Source organism: Triticum dicoccoides, chromosome 4B (genome assembly GCF_002162155.2).
Source record: "Triticum dicoccoides isolate Atlit2015 ecotype Zavitan chromosome 4B, WEW_v2.0, whole genome shotgun sequence".
Taxonomy (NCBI): Eukaryota; Viridiplantae; Streptophyta; class Magnoliopsida; order Poales; family Poaceae; genus Triticum; species Triticum dicoccoides.
Genome location: NC_041387.1, coordinates 23,411,484 through 23,434,114, shown reverse-complemented (window position 1 = coordinate 23,434,114; position 22,631 = coordinate 23,411,484).

Below are 22,631 nucleotides of genomic sequence, written 5' to 3'. Positions count from 1 at the left end.
CGATGCATAAGCGCACCTTGGGGTTCAACAACCATGGAAACCGCTTTGGGACCCCAAAACGGTGAGTAATAGTGCATGAAACGGACTAGAATCAGCCAAAATCGTGAGTGTTGATGACCGACACTGAGAAGGGTTGGTGGCCTGGACGAACAAACAAGACAGGCCAGTAAACGCACCCCGGGGTTCGTCAACCGTGGAAATCACTTCGGGTCGTCATAACTGAGTAATAGTCCAAGAAACATGCCAGAATTGGCCAAAACTGTGAGTGTTGATGACCGACACATAAACGCACCCCGGGGTTCGTTAATCGTGGAAATCACTCCGGGACCCCAAAATAGTGAGTAATAATCCGTGAAACGGGCCAGAATTGTCCAACACTTCGAGTCTTGATGACCAACATGTAAGCGCACCTTGGGGTTCAACAACTATGGAAATCGCTTCGGGACCCCAAAACGGTGAGTAATAGTCCACGAAACGGGTCAGAATTGGCCAAAACTGCGAGTGTTGACGACGGACACGTAAACGCACCCCGGAGATCGTCAATCGTGGAAATTGCTCTGGGACCCCAAAATGGTGAGTAATAGTGCACGAAATGGACTAGAATCGGCCAAAATTGTGAGTGTTGATGACTGACACGGAAACGCACCTCGGGGTTTGTCAATCGTGGAAATCACTTCGGGACCCCAAAATTGAGTAATAGTCCAAGAAACGTGCCAGAATTGGCCATAATTGCGAGTCTTGAGGACCAACACATAAGCACATCTTGGGGTTCGACAACCATGGAAATCGCTTTGGGACCCAAACCGGTGAGTAATAGTCCAAGAAAGATCCCGGAATCGGACAAACCTAGTATTATTGATGAAGGATACATAAACGCCCCCCGGGGTCGTTAATAATGGAAATCGCTCAGGGACCCCATATCAGTGAGTAATAGTCCATGAAACGGTCAAGAATTGGCAAAAACTGCTAGTGTTGATGACCGACACATAAATGCACCCCAGTGTTCGTCAATCGTGGAAATCACTCTGGGACCGCAAAGCAGAGTAACAATCCAAGAAATTGGCCAGAATCGGCCAAAACTGTCATTGTTGATGTCCGACACGTAAGCGCACCTTGGGGTTCAACAACCATGGAAATCGCTTTGGGACCCTAGATTGGTGAGTAATAGTCCACAAAACGGGTCAGAATCGGCCAAAACTATGAGTGTTGATGACTGACACATAAACGCACCTTGGGGTTCGTTAATCATGGAAATCACTCCGGGCCCCCAAAACAGTGAGTAATAGTCCATGAAACGGGTCAGAATTGGCCCAAACTATGGGTGTTGATGACGGACACGTAAACGCGCCTCGCAGATCATCAATCATGGAAATTCCACTAGGACCCCAAAACGATGAGTAATATTGCACGAAATGGACTAGAATCGTCCAAAATTGTGAGTGTTGATGACCCACACGGGAACGCACTCCGGGGTTCGTCAATCATGGAAATCACTTTGGGATCCCAAAGCTGAGTAATAGTCCAAGAAACGGGCCAGAATAGGCCCAAACTGCGAGTCTTGACGGCCAACACGTAAGCACATCTTGGGGTTCGACAACCATGGAAACCAGTTTTGGACCCAAAACGGTGAGTAATAGTCTAGGAAAGAGCCCGGAATCGGACAAACCTAGGATTATTGATGAACGATACATAAACGCACCCCGGGGTTCATCAATAACGGAAATCGCTCAGGGACCCCAAATCAGTGAGTAATACTCCATGAAACGGGCCAGAATCAGCCAACACTGTGAGTGTTGATGACCGACGCATAAGCGCACCTTGGGTTCGACAACTATGGAAATCACTTCGGGACACCAAAACGGTGAGTAATAGTCCACCAAACGGGTTAGAATTGGCCAAACTTGTGATTGTTGATGATCGATGCATAAGCGCACCTTGGGGTTCAACAACCATGGAAATCGCTCCGGGTCCCCAAAACGGTGAGTAATAGTCCACGAAACGGCTCAGAATTGGCTAAAGCTGTGATTGTTGTTGATGGACGCATAAGCGCACCTTGGGGTTCAACAACCATGGAAATTGCTTTGGGACCCCAAAACTGTAAGTAATAGTGCACGAAACGGACCAAAATTGGCCCAAATTGTGAGTGTTGATGACCGACATGTAAACGCACCCCGGGGTTCGTCAATCATGGAAATCACTTCGGGACCCCAAAACTGAGTAATAGTCCAAGAAACGGGCCAGAATAGGCCCAAACTGCGAGTCTTTACGACCAACCCATAAGCACATGTTGGGGTTCGACAACCATGGAAATAGCTTTGGGACTCAAAACGGTGAGTAATAGTCCAGGAAAGAGGCCGGAATCGGACAAACCAAGGATTATTGATGAACGATACATAAATGCCCCCCGGGGTCGTCAATAATGGAAATCTCTCAGGGACCCCTAATCAGTGAGTAATAGTCCATGAAACGGGCCAGAATCGGCAAAAACTACGAGTGTTGATGACCGACACATAACTGCACCCCGGTGTTCGTCAGTCGTGGAAATCACTCCGGGACCCCAAAACTGAGTAACAATCCAAGAAATGGGCCAGAATCGGCCAAAACTGTCATTGTTGATGACTAACACATAAGCGTACTTGGTGTTCAACAACCATGGAAATCACTTTGGAACCCTAAAATGGTGAGTAATAGTCCATGAAACGGGTCAGAATCGAGAAAAACCAAGAGTGTTGATGACTGACACGTAAATGCACCTTGGGGTTTGTTAATCATGGAAATCACTCTGGGATCCCAAAACAGTGAGTAATAGTCCACTAAACGGGCAGAATCGGCCAAAACTATGAGTGTTGATGACCGACACATAAACGCACCCAGGGTTCGTTAATCATGGAATCACTCCGAGACCCCAAAACAGTGAGTAATAGTCCACGAAACGGGCCAGAATCGGCTAAAACTTCGAGTGTTGATGACCGACACATAAGCGCACATTGGGGTTCAACAACTATGGAAATCGCTTCTGGGCCCCAAAACGGTGATTAATAGTCCACGAAACGGGTGAGAATAGGCCAAAATTGTGAGTATTGGCGACAGACTCGTAAACACACCCCGGGGATCGTCAATTGTAGAAATTGTTCTGGGACCCCAAACAGTGAGTAATAGTGCACGAAATCGAATAGAATCGGACAAAATTGTGAGTGTTGATGACCAACACGAAAACGCACCCAGGGGTTCGTCAATCATGGAAATCACTTCAGGACCCCAAAACTGAGTAATAGTCCAAGAAACGAGCCAGAATTGGCCCAAACTGCGAGTCTTGATGGCCAACACGTAAGCACATGATGTCTACTACACAACCTTCTCCTTGTAGACGTTGTTGGGCCTCCAAGTGCAGAGGTTTGTAGGACAGTAGCAAAACTCTCTCAAGTGGATGACCTAAGGTTTATCAATCCATGGGAGGTGATGAAGATGGTCTCTCTCAAACAACCCTGCAACCAAATAACAAATAGTCTCTTGTGTCCCCAACACACCCAATCAATGGTAAATTGTATAAGTGCACTAGTTCGACGAAGAGATGGTGATACAAGTGCAATTGGGATGGTAGATATAGGTTTTTGTAATCTGAAATTATAAAAACAGCAAGGTAACTAATGATAAAAGTGAGCACAAACAGTATTGCAATGCTAGGAAACAAGGCCCAAGGTTCATACTTTCACTAGTGCAAGTTCTCACAACAATAATAACATAACTGGATCATATAACTATCCCTCAACATGCAACAAAGAGTCACTCCAAAGTCACTAATAGCGGAGAACAAACAAAGAGATTATTGTAGGATACGAAACCACCTCAAAGTTATCCTTTCTGATCGATCTATCCAAGAGTCCGTAGTAAAATAACACGAAGCTATTCTTTCCGTTCGATCTATCATAGAGTTCATACTAGAATAACACCTTAAGACACAAATCAACCAAAACCCTAATGTTACCTAGATACTCCAATGTCATCTCAAGTATCCGTGGGTATGATTATACGATATGCATCACACAATCTCAGATTCATCTATTCAACCAACACAAAGTACTTCAAAGAGTGCCCCAAAGTTTCTACCGGAGAGTCAAGACGAAAACGTGTGCCAACCCCTATGCATAAGTTCACAAGGTCACTAAACCCGCAAGTTGATCACCAAAAGATACATCAAGTAGATCACGTGAATATCCCATTATCACCACAGATAAGCACATGCAAGACATACATCATGTGTTCTCAAATCCTTAAAGACTCAATCTGATAAGATAACTTCAAAGGGAGAACTCAATCCATTACAAGAGAGTAGAGGGGGAGAAACATCATAAGATCCAACTATAATAGCAAAGCTTGCGATACATCAAGATCATGCCAAATCAAGAACACGAGAGAGAGAGATCAAACACATAGCTACTGGTACATACCCTCAGCCCCGAGGGTGAACTACTCCCTCATCGTCATGGAGAGCGCCGGGATGATGAAGATGGCCACCGGTGAGGGATCCCCCCCCCCTCCGGCAGGGTGCCGGAAGAGGGTCCCGATTGGTTTTTGGTGGCTACAGAGGCTTGCTATGGCGGAACTCCCGATCTATTGTGCTCCCCGATGTTTTTAGGGTATATGGACATATATATGCGAAAGATGTCGGCCAGGGGAGCCACAAGGGGCCACGAGGGTGGGTGCGCGCCCAGGGGGTAGGGCGTGCCTCCCTGCCTCGTGGTCTCCTCGAATTTTCCCTGACATCTACTCCAAGTCTCCTGGATTGTTTCCATTCCAAAAATAACTCTCCCGAAGGTTTCATTCCGTTTGGACTCCTTTTGATATTCCTTTTCTTCGAAACACTAAAATAGGCAAAAAAAAACAGGAATATGGGTTGGGCCTCCGGTTAATAGGTTAGTCCCAAAAATGATATAAAAGTGTAAAGTAAAACCATAAACATCCAAAACGGGTAATATAATAGCATGGAACAATCAAAAATTATAGATACGTTGGAGACGTATCAAGCATCCCCAAGCTTAATTCCTTCTCGTCCTCGAGTAGGTAAATGATAAAAACAGAATTTTTGATGTGGAATGCTGCCTAGCATAATTCTCAATGTAATATTCTTTATTGTGGCATGAATGTTCAGATCCAAGTGATTCAAGGTAAAAGTTCATATTGACATAAAAACAATAATACTTCAAGCATACTAACAAAGCAATCATGTCTTCTCAAAATAACATGGCTAAAGAAAGTTATCCCTACAAAATCATATAGTCTGGCTATGCTCTATCTTCATCACACAAAGTACTTAATCATGCACAACCCCGATGACAAGCCAAGCAATTGTTTCATACTTTAGTATTCTCAAACTTTTTCAACTTTCATGCAATACATGAGCGTGAGCCATGGACATAGCACTATATGTGGAATAGAATGGTGGTTGTGGAGAAGACAAAAAGGAGAAGATAGTCTCACATCAACTAGGCGTATCAACGGGCTATGGAGATGCCCATTAATATATATGAATGTCAGTGAGTAGGGATTGCCATGCAACGGATGCACTAGAGCTATAAGTGTATGAAAGCTCAACAAAAGAAACTAAGTGGGTGTGCATCCAACTTGCTTGCTCACGAAGACCTAGGGCATTTTGAGGAAGCCCATCATTGGAATATACAAGCCAAGTTCTATAATGAAAAATTCCCACTAGTATATGAAAGTGACAACATAGGAGACTCTCTATCATGAAGATCACGGTGCTACTTTGAAGCACAAGTGTGGTAAAAGGATAATAGCATTGTCCCTTCTCTCTTTTTCTCTCACTTTTTTGGGCCTTTCTCTTTTTTTATGGCCTTTCTCTTTTTTATGGCCTTTCTCTTTTTTATGGCCTTTCTCCCTTTTTTATTTTTTTATTTTCGTCCGGAGTCTCATCCCGACTTGCTGGGGAATCATAGTCTCCATCATCCTTTCCTCACTTGGAAAAATGCTCTAATAATGAAGATCATCACACTTTTATTTACGTACAACTCAAGATTACAACTCGATACTTAGAACAAAATATGACTCTATATGAATGCCTGCGACGGTGTACTGGGATATGCAATGAATCAAGAGTGACATGTATGAAAGAATTATCAAGGTGACTTTGCTACAAATGTGATGTCAACTACATGATCACGCAAAAGCAATATGACAATGATGGAGCGTGTCATAATAAATGGAACGGTGGAAAATTGCATGGCAATATATCTCGGAATGGCTATGGAAATGCCATAATAGGTAGGTATGGTGGCTGTTTTGAGGAAGGTATATGGTGAGTGTATGGTACTGGCGAAATTTGTGCGGCACAAGAGAGGCTAGCAATGGTGGAAGGGTGAGAGTGCGTATGATCCATGGAATCATCATTAGTCATAAAGAACTCATATACTTATTGCAAAAATCTACAAGTCATTGAAACAAAGTACTACGCGCATTCTCCTAGGGAGATAGATTGGTAGGAAAAGACCATCGCTCGTCCTCGGCCGCCACTCATAAGGAACACAATCAATAAATAATCGTGCTCCAACTTCATCACAAAGCGGTTCACCATACGTGCATGCTACGGGAATCACAAACTTCAACACAAGTATTCCTCAAATTCACAATTACTCCACTAGCATGTGAGGGAGTCCTGGATTAGGGGTGTCCGGATGGCCGGACTAAGACCTTTGGCCGGACTCCTGGACTATGAAGATACAAGATTGAAGACTCCGTCCTGTGTCCGGATGGAACTTTCCTTGGTGTGGAAGGCAAGCTTGGCGATACGATATGAAGATCTCCTCCCGTTGTAAACGACTCTGTGTAACCCTAGCCCTCTCCGGTGTCTATATAAACCGGAGAGTTTTAGTCCGTAGGACGAACAACAATCATACCATAGGCTAGATTCTAGGGTTTAGCCACTCCGATCTCGTGGTAGATCTACTCTTGTACTACCCATATCATCAATATTAATCAAGCAGGAGTAGGGTTTTACCTCCATCGAGAGGGCCCGAACCTGGGTAAAAACATCGTGTCCCTTGTCTCCTGTTACCATCCGCCTAGACGCACAGTTCGGGACCCCTACCCGAGATCCGCCGGTTTTGACACCGACATTGGTGCTTTCATTGAGAGTTCCTCTGTGTCGTCGCCTTTTATGCCCGATGGCTTCTTCGCTCGTCAACCGTGATGCGGTCCGCGATGAGACTTTTCTCCCCGGATAGATCTTCGTATTCGGCGGCTTCGCATTGCGGGCTGACTCGTTCGGCCATCTGGAGCAGATCGAGAGCTACGCCCCTGGCCATCAGGTCAGGTTTGGAAGCTTGAACTACACGGCCGACATCCGCGGGGACTTGATCTTCGACGGATTTGAGCCACAACTGGGCGCGCCGCACTGTCATGATGGGCACGATTTAGCTCTGTCATCGGACAACGCCCAGAGCGTCGCTCAGGTTTCCGCTCCGACCATTAGCTGGGAGCCCACTATGCCAGTCGGGGACGGACGATTAGACGCCACCCCGGAAACTGCAATCTCTGCGGAGATAGAGCCGGATACCGGCCTAGTCCCTCGCAAGGCCCGTGACTCTGAGGTGCCGGACTCCGTAAATCCCGCACCTCTCCCGGTTAAGCTCGATTGGGCTCCGGTCATGGAGTTCACCGCCGCGGATGTCTTTCAGCACTCACCTTTAGGCAACATCCTGAATTCATTAAAGTCTCTCTCTTTGTCAGGAGAGCCCTAGCCGGACTACGGCCAACACGGTTGGGACGCGGACGACGAAGAAATTTGTAGCCCACCCACCACCCACTTTGTAGCCACTGTCGACGATTTAACCGACATGCTCGACTTCGACTCCAAAGACATCGACGGCATGGACGCCGATGAAGGAGACGAACAAGAACCAGTGCCTATAGGGAACTGGAAAGCCCTAAATCGGGGGATGGTGAGGAGAAAACGGAGGATGGCCCCTCCAAGAAGCAACCCAAGCGCCGACGTCAGCGGCGCCGCTCTAAGTCCCGCCAAAGCAAAAACGGTGATTCCGGCACCGGAGATAACAATACGCCGGATAGTGCCGAAGACAACCCCCTCCAGCAGGAACCAGTGCAGGAGAACGAAGGAGCCAGCCCTCGTGAGAGAGCGGCCGACAAAGAGGATGAGGACGACAATTACATGCCGGATAGTGCCGAAGACGAGGCAAGCCTCGACGACGATGAATTTGTCGTGCCAGAGGATCCCGTCGAGCAAGAGCGTTTCAAACGTAGACTCGTAGCGACGGCAAGCAGCCTCAAGAAGAAACAACAACAGCTTAGAGCTAACCAAGACTTGCTAGCCGACAGATGGACCGAAGTCCTGGCAGCCGAAGAGTATAAACTAGAACGCCCATCCAAGAGCTACCCGAAGCGCAGGCTGCTTCCCCAACTTGAGGAGGAAGCAACTAAACCTACATCACCAGCGTACGATGCGCCCGATCGGCCACCCCGTGGCCGCGATAGAGAGGCCTTCAGGCCCTCGACCCAAACCGCACCCCGACACCGCTCAAAACATACTAGAGTACGGGGAGACGCAACAGACCTGCGAGACATCTTGGAGAATAAGGCAAGGCAAACACGATCGATCTACGGATCACATGGGCACCCCGCTTCACGTGACGCTAGCCGTCACGCCAGACATAATAAGTATGGCCCGGCCAAATACAACAGACCAAGCTCGTCCGAGCTGCGTCGCGATATAGCTCAGTACAGGGGCTCCGCACACCCACTATGCTTCATAGACAAAGTAATGGATCATCAAATCCCCGAGGGCTTCAAACCCGTAAACATCGAATCATACGATGGCACAACAGAACCTGCGGTATGGATTGAGGATTATCTCCTTCACATCCACATGGCCCGTGGCGTTGATCTACACGCCATCAAATACCTCCCGCTCAAGCTTAAAGGACCAGCTCGACATTGGCTTAATAGCCTGCCAGCAGAGTCGATCAGTTGTTGGGAGGACCTGGAATCCGCATTCCTTGACAACTTCCAGGGCACGTATGTGCGACCACCAGACGCCGATGACCTAAGCCACATAATCCAGCAACCAGAGGAATCAGCCAGACAATTCTGGACACGGCTCCTGACTAAGAAAAACCAAATAGTCGATTGTCCGGACGCCGAGGCCCTCGCAGTCTTCAGGCACAACATCCGAGACGAATGGCTTGCCCGGCACCTAGGACAGGAAAAGCTGAAGTCTATGGCAGCCCTCACGACACTCATGACCCGCTTCTGCGCGGGATAAGACAGCTGGCTAGCTCGTAGCAATAACATAAGCAAGAGCCCCAGCAATTCGAATAACAAGGATAACAACGGCAGGTCACGCCGCAACAAGCATAAGCGCCGCATTAACGGTGATAATACTGAAGATACGACAGTCAATGCCGGATTTTGAGGCTCTAAACCGGGTCAGCGGAATAAGCCATTCAAACGAAACCCTCAGGGCCCATCCAGCTTAGACCGGATACTTGATCGCTCGTGCCAGATACACGGCACCTCCGAACAGCCAGCCAATCACACCAACAGGGATTGTTGGGTGTTCAAGCAGGCAGGCAAGATAAGTGCCGAGACCAGAGACAAGGGGCTACATAGCGATGACGAGGAGGGGCCTCGGCCGCCGAACAACAAAGGACAGAAGGGATTTCCCCCGCAAGTTCGGATGGTGAATATGATATATGCAACCCACATCCCCAAAAGGGAGTGGAAGCGTGCTCTCAATGACGTCTATGCGCTGGAGCCAGTCGCCCCAAAGTTCAACCCATGGTCCTCCTGCCCGATCACTTTCGATCGACGGGACCATCCCACCAGCATCCGTCACGGTGGATTCGCCGCACTGGTCCTAGACCCAATTCTCGATGGATTTCACCTTACCAGAGTCCTAATGGACGGCGGCAGTAGCCTGAACCTGCTTTACCAGGACAAAGTGCGAAAAATGGGCATCGATCCTTCAAGGATTAAACCCACAAAGACAACATTCAAAGGTGTCATACCAGGGGTCGAAGCCAGCTGTACAGGCTCGGTCACACTCCAGGTGGTCTTCGGATCACCGGATAACTTCCGGAGCGAGGAGTTAATCTTTGACATAGTCCCATTCTGTAGCGGCTATCACGCCCTGCTCGAACGAACCGCATTTGCAAAATTCAATGCGGTGCCACACTACACATATCTCAAGCTCAAGATGCCAGGACCTCACGGAGTCATCACGGTAAATGGAAACACAGAACGCTCTCTCCGAACGGAGGAGCACACGGCGGCCCTGGCGGCGGAAGTACAGAGTAGCCTCTCAAGGCAGTTCTCCAATCCAGGCGCCAAACGCCCGGACAACGTCAAGCGAGCCCGAAGTAACCTACAACAAATCCTGCTGGCACATTCCGAGCAAGCATAGCAGTGCGGCCCCGACCCCAGCCCCCGCCAAACGGCAATGCTGGTACCACGCGTACATAATTACGCCTTAGAGATACCATGGGCATAAGGGGAGGGGCACAACAACGACACGCCCAGAATGCGGCTCAACCGCACTAGGGGGCTCCCTATTTCGCCATTTTCCTTTTTTCACACACTTTCAGGACCCAACTATTCGGAAGGCCTGTCCGGCAATACTATCGCCGAACCAACGATGCAATAGCCAGGGAGGAAGCAAGCCACGTCAAAGGTCAAGGTGGTCTCTATAACGAGTTTAATACAAGTTTCTCTTACAATCCTGCAGCTTGCCCCTAAAGGGGAATATGTCAAATACTCCCATCTCTTGCTTACCGCACTTTTTGTATCGTTCTGCTTTCACAGCAGCCCTTTTTTAATAAACAATACATAGCTCTTACCTATTATGGTACTTATCTATTTTTATATGCAAACATGTTCAGTCATGACACTATGCAACCGTACACTTTGGCACGGATAATACACCAGGGGCTTATAACACCCCATGACGTGGTGTGAGAAGACCGAACACTCTAACAAGTGCGGCACCCCGAACTTATAGCACTATATGCATCGGCTCCGAATCATGTCTTTGGTCAATAGTTGGGTTTGCCCGGCTCCCATGTTTTGGTACCTTATGTTCCGCATTGTTGGCTAAGGTAGCGCTGGGAGAACTACTGCGATTGTGCCCCAGTTGAGCTGGGTTAACACCTCAGTAGACAAAGCTAAAACTGACTGTCATGATAGTGCGAGAGACCGGTCGCTGTTCGCGAGGTTTTTTCGAGTCCTTAAAGACTTATGCCGCTTTAAGTGAGGAACCGGACTTATCCGGCCTATGCGTGGATAGCGCCCCGAACTCGGTCTTCCGAATACTAGGGGCTTCGCCGACATTTAAAATTATAGAATTCTATGGCTAAGTGAGAGTGATAAAGCATTATAAGTCCGACGGCCTGGTTCGCTGTGCTGAACGCCTCCCTAGATGGACCCAAGAATGGGAACAAGAGCGCTCAGGTTTATCCCGAACACGCCAGCACTCGTGACATGGGGGTCGAAGCCGACGACTTGCATCTCTCAAATTTGATAAACGGCCGCACAGAAGGTAATATTTTAAATTAACAAGCGTTGCTTAACGCATATGAACAAAGCTTCAGCGTACAGGATAACAAATGCGAGTTTATTCAAAAATTACATCTTTGGAGCACTCATCCGCTATGCGGCGGGCACCCTTCAGAACGCCATTATAATACATATCGGGCATACGATACTCCTTGCCCGGCGGTGGCGCATCCGTCAACAGCTTCTCTGCGTCTAGCTTGCCCCAGTGCACCTTAGCACGGGCAAGGGCCCGACGGGCACCTTCAATACAAGTGGAGCGCTTGACGACCTCAATCCACGGACACACGTCCACCAGCTGCCACACCAGACCGAAGTAGCTCCCAGGCATGGCTTCTCCAGGCCACAGCCGAGCTATGAGGCCCTTCATGGCCTGTTCGGCCACCTTGTGGAGCTCAACCAGCTGCTTCAGTTGGTCGTTCAGGGGCACCGGATGTTCGGCCTCAGCATACTGAGACCAGAACACTTTTTCCGTTGAGCTCCCCTCTTCGGCTCGGTAGTATGCGGCGGCATCAGACACACTATGGGGCAGATCAGCGAACGCTCCTGGAGAGCTCCGGATTCGGGCAAGTAGCAGATAATTAACTTTTACATTTTTGCTTTGCATAAAGAATGCCTTACCCGCTGCTATCTTCTTCATCGCCTCGATCTCCTGAAGGGCCTTCTGGGCTTCGGCCTTTGCGGTTTTGGCACTCTCAAGAGCCAAGGCAAGCTCGGACTCTCGAGTCTTCGAGTCACGCTCCAAACTCTCGTGTTTTTCCACGAGAGCCTGGAGCTCTTGCCGCACCTACGCCACCCGCGCCTCCTGCTTCTCTCGCTCGGTGCGCTCAAAGGCCGCACTCTTTTCGGCCTCGGAGACCGCCTCTTTCAAGGTCGCCACCTCGTTCGTGGCTCCTGCAACATTAACGTTGGTCCTGTTATTATTTTGCAACCAAGTATTTCTATATACATTTACAGGAGGTACTATGTACCTTCTTTATCCTCGAGCTGCTTCTTGGCACGGCCGAGCTCGCTCTCGGACTGCTCGAGGCTTTCCTTCAATGCATTGACCTCCGCAGTCAGTGCGGCAGAGGTCAGTAGCGCAGCCTGCATTCCCATATTGACATATTTCTATCAGACTCCTGCGTACATCTTTTTAGATCCTCAGCTCGGCTTTTCTTTCCGAACACCGAACTGAGCATCAGGGGCTACTGTCTATGCGGTAATATTTTATATATATATATGTTTTCGAACACATAACTCAAAGCCCGTTAACAGGCTTGTACAGGCTTCCGTCAGCCCGCTCTTGGCGGACTGAACCTTCTGAATCACCGCACTCATAACAGTGTGGTGTTCCTCGTCGATGGAGGCGCCGTTAAGCGCCTCCAGCAGATTGTCCGGCACCTCCGGATGGACGGAGGTCACCGGCGTCGTAGGCTTGCCCTTCTTGTGAAGGCACCGCCTATTGGACTCTGGAACCGTTGATGGTTCCGGAGCAGTGTCCAGCCCAGGGCCGGACTTGGATCCCTCCAGGGCTTTGTCCCCTTTGGGCCTGGAGTCCGGGAGGTCGCCTTGCGGCGCCTCCAGAACCACCTCCTCCTGGTTTAGTACCCTCTGGGACTCCACCTCGGCGTCGTCCGCAGGGAGAGGGGAGGAGGCCATCGGAAGTGAAGCACTATTCACATCCGACGAACCCAAGGAGCCGCTCGTCGAGTCATCGAGCTGAGCTCTGGGCGGGCTGCATCAGTAAAATTCGCATGAGAAGCTATCAAATACTATAGGAATGCCATAAGTAGTTCGGGTAGCCGGACACTTACGATTTTGCCAGGGGCTTGACCCTGGATGGCCATTCCCCCTCGTCGTCTTCAGCGTCGGGGGCGTAGTCCGGCAGAAGGGTCTTCCCCTTCTTGGACCCTCCGGCCTCCCCAGTTGGGGCAGCCTTTCTTTTTGTGCCTCCCCCTGTTGGAGGGGGAGAGGCTTCTCCTTCTTCTCCCTCCTCCTCATCTTCGGAGGCAGAGGGAGCGTTGGGGTTGTCGGGTAAATCCGACGCCCCCGGACACCGGGAACTCCTTCGGGTCCCCGTGGCCTTCTCCTTGGCCTTCTTCTCCGGCACCACGTGAGGTGCCGAAACCAGTAGCTTTGCTAATCGTTTGTCTACTGGGCCTTCGGGCAGAGGGGCCGGACAGTCAAACTGTCCAGATGTCGTCTTCCAGTCCTGTCAAAGGAATAGGAGTTTAGATCCTACATAGAATCACACTATGAAATTCGGGTATCCCGTAAGGGACTAAATGTAAGCTTACTTCGGAGGTTTGACATTTGGCGCAGAATCCGCAATCCTCGGTGACGGGAGGGGAGACCTCGGAACTCTTGAAAAGCACCTTCCAGGCGTCCTCGTGCTTTGTTTCGAAGAGCCGGGATAGAGTCTGGTGCTGGGCCGGGTCGAACTCCCACAAATTAAAGTCCCGTCGTTGACACGGGAGAATCCGGCGGAAGAGCATGACCTGGACGACATTGACGAGCTTGACCTTCTTGGTCACTAGGTCCCGGACGCAGGTTTGAAGTCCGATCACCTCTTCCAAACTGCCCCACGATAGGCTCGTCTCTTTCCAGGATGTGACCCGTGTGGGGATGCCGGATCGAAATTTGGGGGCCGCTGTCCACTTTGGGTCGCGCGGCTCGGTGATGTAGAACCACCCCGATTGCCACCCTTTGATGGTCTCCATGAAGGCACCCTCGAGCCAGGCGACGTTGGGCATCTTGCCCACCATGGCGCCTCTGCACTCGGCTTGTCGGCCTTTCACAACCTTCGGCTTGACGCTGAAGGTCTTCATCCATAGGCCAAAGTGAGGCTGGATGCGGAAGAAGGCCTCACACACGACGATAAACGCCGAGATGTTGAGGATGAAGTTCGAGGCCAGATCGTGGAAGTCCAGGCCGTAGTAGAACATGAGCCCCCGGACGAACGGGTGAAGAGGAAAACCCAGTCCGCGGAGGAAATGGGGAAGAAAAACAACCCTCTCATGGGGCCTGGGGGTGGGGATGAGTTGCCCCACATCTGGAAGCTGGTGCGCAATGTCTATAGACAAGTATCCGGCCTTCCTCAGTTTCTTGATTTGCCCCTCCGTAACGGAGGAGGCCATCCATCTACCTCCCGCTCCGGACATGGTTGGAGAAGGTTGAGGTGGGAAGTGCGGGCTTGGGCGCTGGAGCTCGAGCGCGCAGGGACGGATAAGCAGAGGAGGAAGAAGGCGTAAATGGAAAGGGCGGATTCTTATCCCCTTATATGAGCGGCCAAAACTACGAGCCCCCACCGGCCTAATAAAACTCGCTTATCCCCAAGGTGCAGCGGTTAATGGCGCGGTTCGGTTACCCACACCCATATTGATGAGAATCCCGGAATAAGGGGACACGATCTCTGCTTTGACAAGACGTGCCAGGGAAACTGCCTCGGTAAACGCGCTGAGGTGGAATAATAAAATGAATAAAGAGCCTGGCTGTGGCGTGATGTCACGCCACGGGATACATCAGCAGATTCGATTGATGCAAATGTTATTCTCTCTATGAAGGAATGTGGAACTTATTTTGCAGAGCCGGACACTACCCTGGTGTTCAACATCTTCTATGAAATATTCGAAGGAGGAACCCGCCTTGCAATGCCGAAGACAACTTGCGCGCCGGACTCGTCGTCATTGAAGCCTTGTTCAGGGGCTACTGAGGGAGTCCTGGATTAGGGGGTGTCCGGATGGCCGGACTAAGACCTTTGGCCGGACTCCTGGACTATGAAGATACAAGATTGAAGACTCCGTCCCGTGTCCGGATGGAACTTTCCTTAGCGTGGAAGGCAAGCTTGGCGATACGATATGAAGATCTCCTCCCGTTGTAACTGACTCTGTGTAACCCTAGCCCTCTCCGGTGTCTATATAAACCGGAGAGTTTTAGTCCGTAGGACGAACAACAATCATACCATAGGCTAGATTCTAGGGTTTAGCCACTCCGATCTCGTGGTAGATCTACTCTTGTACTACCCATATCATCAATACTAAACAAGCAGGAGTAGGGTTTTACCTCCATCGAGAGGGCCCCAACCTGGGTAAAAACATCGTGTCCCTTGTCTCCTGTTACCATCCGCCTAGACGCACAGTTCGGGACCCCCTACCCGAGATCCGCCGGTTTTGACACCGACAACATGACTATAATATCACCATCCTCATATCTCAAAACAATTATCAAGCATCAACTTGATCATAGCATCCAATTCACTTTCTATGATAGTTTTTATTATACCCAACTTGGATGCCCATCATTCTAGGACCAATTTTATAACCAAAGCAAATACCATGTTGTTCTAAAAAGACTCTCAAAATAATATAAGAAGCATGACAGATCAATAATTTCTACAAAATAAAACCACCACCGTGCTCTAAAAAGGTATAAGTCAAGTACTAGAGCAAACGACAAACTACTCCAAAAGATATAAGTGAAGATAAATGAGTAGTCGAATAATTATGTAACTATGTGAAGACTCGCTAACATTTAAGAATTTCAGTTCTTGGTATTTTATTCAAAAAGCAAGCAAAACAAAACAAAATGACATTTTCAAGGATAGCACACATCATGTGAAGAAGCAAAAACTTAGGCTCAACCAATACTAACCGATAATTGTTGAAGAAGAAAGGTGGGATGCCTATCGGGGCATCCCCAAGCTTAGATGCTTGGGACTTCTTGAAATATTATCTTTGGGTGCCTTGGGCATCCCCAAGCTTGAACTTTTGCGTCTCCTTAATTCCTTTTATATCTCGGTTTCCTAAATCTCGAAAGCTTCATCCACACCAAACTCAACAAGAACTCTTGAGGTAAGTTAGTATAAACCAATGCAAAAACCTTATCATTTTCTACTGTAACATATCACAAAAATTATTATTCAACATTGCATACTAAATGTCTCTACATATTTAATACTCCTATCCTCAAATAGAATCATTAAACAAGCAAACACATGCAAACAATGCAAACATAACAGCAATCTGCCAAAATAGTATAGTCTGTAAAGAATGCAAGATTCATCATACTTCCCAAACTACAACAATTATGAGAAAAATACTAAACTGTAGAAGATTATCAGAGCTCAATATGCAAAAAGTTTTAATATTATATCATTCTCTGAATTTTCTAGGGAATTTTTGCAACAGCGGTAAACTTTCTGTTTTGAAACAGCAACATGTATACTTGTAAAATAAGCATGGTAAAGGCTATCCTTGACATTTTTATTGAAAATATAGATGCAAAACATTATTCTAAATAACAGAAAGCAAATACTAATAAAAGAAAATGATGCTCCAAGCAAAACACATATCATGTGGTGAATAAAAATATAGCTCCAAGTAAAGTTACCGATGAACGAAGAAGAAAGAGGGGATGCCTTCCGGGGCATCCCCAAGCTTAGGCTCTTGGTTGTCCTTGAATATTACCTTGGGGTTCCTTGGGCATCCCCAAGCTTAGTCTCTTGCCACTCCTTATTCCATATTCCATCGAATCTTTACCCAAAACTTGAAAACTTCACAACACAAAACTCGTAAGCTCCATTAGTATAAGAAAATAAAACGACCACTTAGGTACTGTTGCAAAATCATTATAAATTCATATTGGTGTAATATGTACTGTATTACAACTTCTCTATGGTTCATACCCTCCGATACTACTCATAGATTCATCAAAATAAGCAAACAACACAAAGAAAACAGAATCTGTCAAAAACAGAACAGTCTATAGTAATCTGTATCATTCGAATACTTCTGTAACTCCAACAGTTCTGAAATAAATTGGTGGACCTGAGGAATTTGTCTATTAATCATCTGCAAAAATAATCAACCTAAAATCACTCTCCAGTAAAAAATGGCAGCTAATCTCGTGAGTGCAAAAGTTTCTGTTTTTTACAGCAAGATCACATAGACTTCACCCAAGTCTTCCCAAAGGTTCTACTTGGCACAAACACTAATTAAAACATAAAACCACATCTAACCAGAGGCTAGATGAATTATTTATTACTAAACAGGAACAAAAAGTAAGAGACAAAAATAAAGTTGGGTTGCCTCCCAACAAGCGCTATCGTTTAGCGCCCCTAGCTAGGCATGATGATTTCAATGATGCTCACATAAAAGATAAGAATTGAAACATAAAGAGAGCATCATGAAGAATATGACTAGCACATTTATGTCTAACCCACTTCCTATGCATAGGGATTTTGTGAGCCAACAACTTATGGGAACAATAATCAACAAGCATAGGAAGGCAAAATGAACATAACCTTAAAATTTTAAGCACATAAAGAGGAAACTTGATATTATTGCAATTCCTACAAGCATATGTTCCCCCCTCATAATAATTTTCAGTAGCATCATGAATGAATTCAACAATATAACCGGCATATAAAGCATTATTTTCATGATCCATAAGCATAGAAATTTTACTACTCTCCACATAAGCAAAATTCTTCTCATTCGGGATAGTGGGAGTATCATAAGAGACTCGAATACTATAAATTGTTTCTAGACTAAAAGAGTAATGTTCAGAAAAAGGGTAATCATAATCATGACAAGTTTTATAAATATAATCATCACTACTTTTTATATCATAAGTTTCATCACAATAATCATCATAAGTAGCAACTTTGTTCTCATCATAATCGATTGAAACCTCTTCCAAGATAGTGGAATCATCACTAAATAAAGTCATGACCTCTCCAAATCCACTTTCACATTCATCACAATAAGATTCAACATCCTCCAAAATAGTGGGATCATTACTTCCTAAAGTTGACACTCTTCCAAACCCACTTTCATCAATATAATCATCATAAGTAGGAGGCATGCTATCATCATACCAAATTTGCATATCAAAACTTGGGAGGCTAAAAATATCATCTTCATTAAACATAGAATCCCCAAGCTTGGGACAAACATTAATTGCAGCAAATATATTCTCAAATATGTCATTCTCATCAAACATAGCATCCCCAAGCTTGGGCCTTTTCATATCATAAGCATAATCACTCTCATCATTAATAGTATGGATAGCACCAATAGTATAGCAATTATCATCATCACAATGAGTAGTAGGAGCAACTTCATTTGGGAGGGGTACCTTTCTACCTTTGCTTCTCCGTCTTTTCTTTTTCTTCCTCACATCGTGTGTGGGTTTAACCCTCTTCTTTGAGCTCCTTATTGATGAGATTGGTTGAATAGAAAGCTCCTCCTCGTTACCTGATTCATCATAAGAAATAATAGGAGGATATTGGGAAGTTTCTTCCCTTTCATTAGTATTCTCTTCATCTTCTATTTGCTTTCCTTTCTTTATGTAATTGGCAATATAAGGATTTTCAATGCAATTCACCGCACAATACATATAAATTTCCTCTAGATCAATATCAAGAAATTTCCCAAGGTTAAATTCTGGAATATGCTTAGTTAAACGTTTCATTTCTTCATAACCCAAAAGCAAACTAAGTTCATTATGATGCGCAAGGGAAATCAAGTCATCACAATTTTTGGACACGATTCGATCATGAAACAATTTGCATTGGAGATGTAAATGACCACGTTCATTGCAAAGTTCACAAGTACGACAAAGAAATTTTAAATTTTCAGCACTCACATCTAGCCTTTCTTGCAACCATTTAGTTTCTAAATACTTATGCCTCTTGCAAAATCTATCTTCTCTATTTGGTATGTACTTGCAAACTCTATGCACTCCACAAAAAGTGACATGCTTATAAGAGACATTTTCATCATGACTAGTGCAATCATCATTAGTACTATGGATATTCAAGGAGTTCATACTAACAACATTGCAATCATGCTCCTCATTCAAAGATTTAGTGCCAAACATTTTATAGACTTCTTTTTCTAGCACTTGAGCACAATTTTCCTTTCCATCATTCTCATGAAAGATATTAAAAAGATGAAGCGTATGAGGCAAACTCAATTCCATTATTTTTGTAGTTTTATTTTATAGACTAAACTAGTGACAAAACAAGAAACTAAAAGATTCAATTGCAAGATCTAAAGATATACCTTCAAGCACTCACCTCCCCAGCAACAGCTCCAGAAAAAAGCTTGATGTCTACTACGCAACCTTCTTCTTGTGGGCGTTGTTGGGCCTCCAAGTGCAGAGGTTTGTAGGACAGTAGAAAATTTCCCTCAAGTGGATGACCTAAGGTTTATCAATCCGTGGGAGGCGTAGGATGAAGATAGTTTCTCTCAAACAACCCTGCAACCAAATAACAAACAGTCTCTTGTGTCCCCAACACACCCAATACAATGGTAAATTGTATAGGTGCACTAGTTCGGCGAAGAGATGGTGATACAAGTGTAATAGGAATGGTAGATATAGGTTTTTGTAATCTGAAATTATAAAAACAGCAAGGTAACTAATGATAAAAGTGAGCACAAACGGTATTGCAATGCTAGGAAACAAGACCTAAGGTTCACACTTTCACTAGTGCAAGTTCTCTCAACAATAATAACATAACTGGATCATATAACTATCCCTCAACATGCAACAAAGAGTCACTCCAAAGTCACTAATAGCGGAGAACAAACGAAGAGATTATTGTAGTGTACGAAACCACCTCAAAGTTATCCTTTCTGATCGATCTATTCAAGAGTCCGTAGTAAAATAACACGAAGCTAGTCTTTCCGTTCGATCTATCATAGAGTTCGTACTAGAATAACACCTTAAGACACAAATCAACCAAAACCCTAATGTCACCTAGATACTCCAATGTCACCTCAAGTATCCGTGGGGATGATTATACGATATGCATCACACAATCTCAGATTCATCTATTCAACCAACACAAAGTACTTCAAAGAGTTCTCCAAAGTTTCTACCGGTGAGTCAAGACAAAAACGTGTGCTAACCCCTATGCATAAGTTCACAAGGTCACTGAACCCGCAAGTTGATCACCAAAAGATACATCAAATAGATCACGTGAATATCTCATTGTCACCACAGATAAGCACATGCAAGACATACATCAAGTGTTCTCAAATCCTTAAAGACTCAATCCGATAAGATAACTTCAAAGTGAAAACTCAATCCATTACAAGAGAGTATAGGGGGAGAAACATCATAAGATCCAACTATAATAGCAAAGCTCGCGATACATCAAGATCGTGCCAAATCAAGAACACGAGAGAGAGAGAGATTAAACACATACCTACTTGTACATACCCTCAGCCCCGAGGGTGAACTACTCCCTCCTCGTCATGGAGAGCACCGGGATGATGAAGTTTGCCACCGGTGAGGGATCCCCCCTCCGGCAGGGTGCCGGAACAGGGTCCCGATTGGTTTTTGGTGGCTACAGAAGCTAGCGGCAGCGGAACTCCCGATCTATTATGCTCCCCAATGTTTTTAGGGTATATGGACATATATAGGCAAAAGAAGTCGGTCAGGGGAGCCACGAGGGTGGGGGGCGTGCCTCCCTGCCTCGTGGCCTCCTCGAAGCTTCCCTGACATCTACTCCAAGTCTCCTGGATTGCTTCCGTTCCAAAAATAACTCTCCCAAAGGTTTCATTCCGTTTGGACTCCGTTTGATATTCCTTTTCTTCGAAACACTAAAATAGGCAGAAAAAACAGCAATATGGGCTGGGCCTCCGGTTAATAGGTTAGTCCCAAAAATGATATAAAAGTGTAAAATAAAGCCCATAAACATCCAAAACGGGTAATATAATAGCATGGAACAATCAAAAATTATAGATACGGTGGAGACATATCAGCACACCTTGGGGTTCGACATGCATGGAAATCGCTTTGGGACCCCAAAACAGTGAGTAATAGTCCATGAAAGATCCCAGAATCGGACAAACCTAGGATTATTGATGAACAATACATAAACGCACCCCGGGGTTCATCAATAATGGAAATAGCTCAGGGACCCAAAATCAGTGAGTAATATAGTCCACGAAACGGGTCAGAATTGGCCAAAGTTGTGATGGTTGATGATCGATGCATAAGCGCACATTAGGGTTCAACAACCATGGAAATCGCTTCGGGACCCCAAAACGGTGAGTAATAGTCCACGAAACGGCTCAGAATTGGCCAAAGTTGTGATTGTTGTTGACCGACATGTAAGCGCACCTTGGGTTTCAACAACTATGGAAATCGCTCCAGGACCCCAAAACGGTGAGTAATAGTCCACGAAACGGGTCAGAAATGGCCAAAACTGTGAGTGTTGATGACGGACACGTAAACGCACCCCGGAGATCGTCAATCGTGGAAATTGCTCTGGGACCCCAAAACGGTGAGTAATAGTGCACGAAATGGACTAGAATCGTCCAAAATTGTGAGTGTTGATGACCAACATGGAAACGCACCCCGAGGTTCGTCAATCGTGGAAATCACTTCGGGACCCCAAAACTAAGTAATAGCTCAAGAAATGGGCCAGAATTGGCCCAAACTGCGAGTCTTGACGACCAACCCATAAGCACATCTTGGGGTTCGACAACCCTGAAAATCGCTTTGGGACCCAAAATGGTGAGTAATAGTCTAGGAAAGAGGCCAGAATCGGACAAACCTGGGATTATTGATGAACGATACATAAACGCCCCCGGGAATGGAAATCGCTCAGGGACCCTAAATCAGTGAGTAATAGTCCATGAAACGGGCCAGAATCTGCAAAAACTGCGAGTGTTGATGACCGACACATAAATGCACCCCGGTGTTCGTCAATCGTGGAAATCACTCCGGGACCCCCAAACTGAGTAACAAGCCAAGAAATGGGCCAGAATCGGCCAAAACTGTCATTGTTGATGACCGACACGTAAGCGCACCTTGGGGTTCAAACACCATGGAAATCGCTTTGGGACCCTAAAACGGTGAGTAATAGTCCACGAAACGGGTCAGAATCGACAAAAATCGCGAGTGTTGATGACTGACACGTAAATGCACCTTGGGGTTCGTTAATCGTGGAAATCACTCCGGGACCCCAAAACAGTGAGTAATAGTCCACGAAACGGGCCAGAATCGGCCAAAACTTCAAGTGTTGATGACCGACACGTAAGCGCACCTTAGGGTTC